Raw genomic sequence first — 6000 nt, 5'->3', positions numbered from 1 at the left:
ATATATAAAAAAAAAGTGCTTTAGCTACACCCTTGCTAATGTCACCCTGATTCACTCCTTTCCCTCCTTACCCTAGCTGGACGACTGTTTCTATGCTACCCAACCTGACACCAACCGTTCGGCTGCTAGTAAAATACTCTTTAAAAGCCCCAGTACGAGAGCCATTCGTTACGGTTGGTCAATGTTCTGCCAGTCTAATTGCCCCTAGGTCTTGTAGTAGCACGCGTCGGGTCACCTGGGGTCATGTCAATACCGGAAGTAAACATAAATAACGGCATACCTGGGACGCAGCAGTTAAGACTACAATGGGATTCTTGGGTAAATATTTCCCCAGAGTTGTGTTACAGTCTCGCTATTTTTTTCTAATTAGAGAGAGAGAGAGAGAGAGAGAGAGAGAGAGAGAGAGAGAGAGAGAACGCACTGTCATTCTTGTTTTCAGAAGCGTACTGAAAGACTCTTGAGTTATCTGATCAGGTTTAGTCATTTGGCAACGTTGTATTAGCTTCAGAGCTAACTGACTTTTAAAGAATGTCAAAAGGGAATAAGAAGCGAGAGAAAATGTATAGCAAAATGTATAGCAACATTAATCATTTTTCGTATAAAAATCTTCAAAGATTGAAATAAACGTAAAGGTGCTGAAGAAGATGGAAAACCTGTCAACAATTAATTGTATTTACAAATGTTCAAATAAGATGCCAAACTAGGAAAAAAATTATATATATGGAAATAAAAGTTTACAAAATTTTTCCAACACTTACAGGATTCACCATAAATTTTCAGCAAGTGATTACTCGTCACTTAATAGGAAAAGTTTTCAAAAAATGCAAAATAAATCATATTTTGAAAGCGTGCGCATTTTTTCCCTTTTCGGTTTCAGTTATGAGTTCTAAGAGTAATTGCAATGGCAAAGGGCGAACTAATTTAGATTATTTGTTGATTTATAAAATAGAAGCATAACAACATTAACAGTTTGCGATGTAAAAATATTGTGATAAAGAAGCATATGAAAACCTAAAGATAAAAATTAGCAAATTGTATCATCCTTTAGAAAAACAACGCGATATAATATATAAACAGAGTATATGACCACGAAGAAACTAAAAAAAAAAAAAAAAAAAAAAAAAAAAAAGTGCATGATCTTTCGCCTTTACTAAGTAATTTCATGCAAACTACAGTACATACAGTGTAACAAAAGATTACATCGATTACAAACAGCAACAATGATTAAAGGGGTACATAAACACATTTTAATGCATACACAGGTCACTATTGAAAATAATTTCTGGATAAAACAAGGAGGGGCAAAAGACATTTACAAAGATTACAGGGATTCTTGAGTCTATTTTAAATCTCCATTGAACATCTTGTGCAGCATGGGGTCAAAAGGGTACAGACCTCGACCTAAATTAATGTTATTTTCCATTGTTATCAGTACTGATGCAGACTCTAGGGTAGGTCTGGAAACAATATTTTTGCTTGTTATTCAACTACATGGGACCAACCAATTCTAAGTGATTTTTCATTTAGGAACAGCAACAAAAGAGAATTTTTCTTATGGCCCGTTCTAACTTAATAATTATGTTGATTTATTCTCAAATAAACTCCTTACTTGTCAGGCCCATATAAAATTCTGCTACTATGGTGGGGTCAATTTCCAATTATGTTATTATGTCAAAAGATTACATAATATTCAAAGTTTTTAACATTGTTTTGGACTCAAAGTCGATGAAATACGGAAGCCAAAGGATTCTCTTAGGTAATTCTGACTTCCTCTTGCTTGTATTTTATATATATATATAAAAAATTATTGCACAGATGTATTGCAGCAAGCATCTATAATATAAACCGAACAACAGAAGTCACTAACAGTTTTCCTAATGTTCAGACGTAGTTCGTTATCCAGGAATTCAGGACTGACAACACGTACTGCTCACATTAAAAGGGTCATATATCCCTTTAACCTTAGTTACTGTTTGTAAAAGTCTTCTTTCTAATTTTTTGTTTCACTGTATGAAGTCTGTTTGAACAAGCCTTGAGTGTGAAAGATCTTACGTTATCTGTTTCAGTTTCTTTATGGCCATCTACTCTGTTTGCTAATATTTGTGAAGTTTTTAAGAAAAAGATTAATATAATTAGCCACAAACGTTTCTTGATTATGTTTGTTTTTTTTAGGTTACTATTTCCTGTTCTTTACTTCTTCCATCGAAGCAATGTTTTTGTATATGAGTGTTCCTTAATAAAATATCTCAAGACAAAGTAAAAGGAATGGTAACCCATCTTGCCAATTAACTTTAGTGGATTTTGATACAGATCTTATGGCATCTGGCCATCAAAATCATCTAGGTATTATTGTTATCAATACTGTCACTGATGTGCATAAAATGCAAATTCAAGTTTCCTAGTATTTATTGAGGAGAATGCTGGTAACTTGCATAATTTAGGAAACTTTGTTTGCTGCTTGCTTAGTCATTCTTGGGTAATGGAATAGGTTATATATATATATATATATATATACACACATATATACACACATATATATATATATAATTATATATATATATATATATATATATATCTATACGTGTTTATCTTTGCTGGAAATACAATTGCTATATATATAGGAACTATACTGTGATATAAACCCGTGTTTATTCTTGCTTGGAAATAGATAGAGCACAAGGAAAGCTAAATGCATTTGCTTGCAAATCATCACCATGTTGATTGATTGATTATATCTTTTAAAACTGGCGTCACAACATCTAGGTTACTGACGCAAAGAGACATAAATATGATAGATGACTGTTACCCTCAGAATACACAAACCTACATAACAAGTAAATAATAATAGTTAATAGTAAGAAATAATAATAATAATAAAATAATAATAATAATAATAATAATAATAATAATAGTAATAAAATTCACACAGCTTCTGTATGTCTGTCGGTTTATTCGTAAAGTATTTGTCAAAAATACACAAATAAGATATAGTCTGAATCGCCGCGAGATGACGATCATAGGGGCATTTTTTTTTTTTTTTTACCGGGGATTTGGGCTCACTGTATTGCTCCGGAGCCAAAATGTGTTTTTGAAGCTCTATCCTCCACCCCTAGATGCTCTACTCGATTTTATTTACACAAAGGGAATATTTGTCAACAATAACATGAATCTATACTGAGGAGTGTCAAGAAATTCCTGTCGATTCATGGGGAATAGTAGTAGTAATAATGGCATATATACCGGCTTCAAAACAATGATAGCGATAGATTTTTCTAGTCAAGATTTTTTTTTTTTTGAGCTGACGTAAAAATCCTCCGTCAATATTACTGAAGCATCTATCTTGATTCTGACTGACGATGCATTGCAAGTACATCTCTTCGTACAATTTCGAGTAGTGTAATAATGTAATGAATATAAAAAATAAAGTCACACATACCACTTTTGCCAACTAACAAGACAATAAAACCAACGACTTTTATGGAAAAAGCAAGTTGGATCATTACACTTTCATAATACTTCGCTTTCATAATATCGGTTATGGATCTTTACTCGAGACTTCAAAAAGTCAATATATGAAGAAAATGGAAACGATTAAGGTAGGAATGCAGCAGCAATTATAAAAATAATAACAGAGCATACCAAGATAATGACACAGATACAGGCAATGTTAAGCTTAATGGAAAAATAATCGCCGTAGATAATTTTGGGGTATTTATGATGACAACAGTAGTACATGATTAGCCAAGAAACGCAGACCAAGGACCGTTCCGTATATAATGTGTCCGTTGGCAAATGTCTTCCACTAGATATATTCGTAACTATGTTCATAAGAGGACATAGTAACAATCATAAAGATTGTTAATATAGTTTGGAGACAAAATCTAATGAGAAGGTGAACATAAAAAAGAGGCTGAAGCTGGAGAAAGCAGTAATACTTGAAAGAGGTAACATTTTGGATATCTAATTCATCTACAAATAGTGTTTATTTCCCAAACTCAGAATCAGAATGGATCTAACCTACGTATAAAGATGACTCTGCCTTCATCATGATTATAAAATTTTGGTAGCATTGTGGTAGAGTAGATGCTTGTTAAATCCTTATTATCCGGAGAGCTGTTAATCAGCTCAGTGGTCTGGTTAAACTAAGGTATACTTAACTTATCCTTTTAGATAGCAATGATGCATCTCTTGGTCTCGAAGCATCTTGAGTTTGGTCTCAATCACAGAATGCAAACCACCTTTAAATACAACGTACCTCTCCCAAAGCACGTTTTCCCCTTGGAGGTGGTGGCTCAACAGAATGTTAAGCAAGTTTTTTTAGGGATCTGGTTGTGATCCTCTTGCCATTTTCTACCCTGTATACCGCTTAGTACAGTGCTACCCAACGAGTAGCTATTGCAATGCACGAGTCAATGGATACCAAATCTGGTTTCCAGGTAATAGGCCATAAAGACCCGAAGCATCGATCTCGGGTACTTCACTGGTGGGACACAAGCTTTATATAATACATACATATACATATATATATATATATATATATATATATATATATATATATATATATATATATATATATATATATATATATATATATATATATATATATATAATATATATATATATATATATATATATATATATATATATATATATATATATATATATAATAATATATTAGCTAAAGGCCGTATAGAGATACACGAGGCAGGTACGATACAATACACAAATTTAGATCCGCGAGGCAGAAAAAATACTCAAAAGAGCAACTTGAGTAACTCATGGTACGCTTGTTCGCTTTTCTTTCCCTTTAACAACAGTGAGTAAAAACGCCTCCCAGCTTATGTTTCCCTTGACTGGCTTTACTCTGTTAAAAAAATGTTTTCATAATCTGTTATGAATCAGCAATTGGGTCTGAATTAAGAATTATTTTGAAAAACTGGGAATTACGTATCTCTTTTAGTATAAAATTACAAATATCCTCCTTTAATTTTCCCCAAGCGGATCTTACAAAACGTTATTGTAGATGGCAAGGTACCATAAAAGTACTGCATTATTATATATATATATATATATATATATATATATATATATATATATATATATATATACATATATATATATATATACACACATATATATATATATATATACATATATATATATATATATATATATATACATATACAGGTATATATACTGTATATATATACACTGGGTGTGTGAAACTGATTAAAATTTGAACGATCATTACGAAAACAAAAATACGTACTACTGTAGGTATCAAAATTGTCCTTCCATTCATACGTTCACCCAGCAACCCCTCCCTCTCCCTATCTCTCTTTCTCTCTGTGATCCGTTATCATTTAATACAATTCCGCATCAAACAGAGACAGTGATATCCTCTTTATATCAGATGACACCCCGCGTCAAGGGGAAAATCCTTACGTGCCGGACGCGCAGGCACGTGCGCCTGTCTCTGGCACGTGGAAGCGCAGCACATGGGGAGCTCTTCCTAGCACGTGTCGGGTCCATGTTCTGTTCGCGGTTGATAATGACGTCACAGACCTTCCACCCCGAACCCACCGTGAAACTGTGAATAAATCCTGATTCAGAATCGAGGCAGAAGGCCTTTGGTTGCTGATGGATGCGCGGCTAACGCGATGATGTGAGTGAGGGAAGAGCGAGGTTGAGGCTGGTGGTAACTTTAGGCTCTATAGACCTTTTGGGGACTTCCCGGGAGACCTCGAGATTATATATTATATATATATATATATATATATATATATATATATATATATATATATATATATATATATATATATATATATATATATATATATATATATATAAATATGTGTATGTGTACGCTGGGCTTAGCCTTTAGGTATACTGATTGTGTGAAACGATATTTGCAATCTATTTAATGTATGGTACAAAAATTTCCATGATCTTCATTATATACGTCTGCAAATTAATGCGAGGGGAAATTAAAATGCCATG

Source organism: Macrobrachium rosenbergii, chromosome 29 (genome assembly GCF_040412425.1).
Source record: "Macrobrachium rosenbergii isolate ZJJX-2024 chromosome 29, ASM4041242v1, whole genome shotgun sequence".
Lineage (NCBI taxonomy): Eukaryota > Metazoa > Arthropoda > Malacostraca > Decapoda > Palaemonidae > Macrobrachium > Macrobrachium rosenbergii.
Note: the sequence above shows the minus strand (reverse complement) of the source record.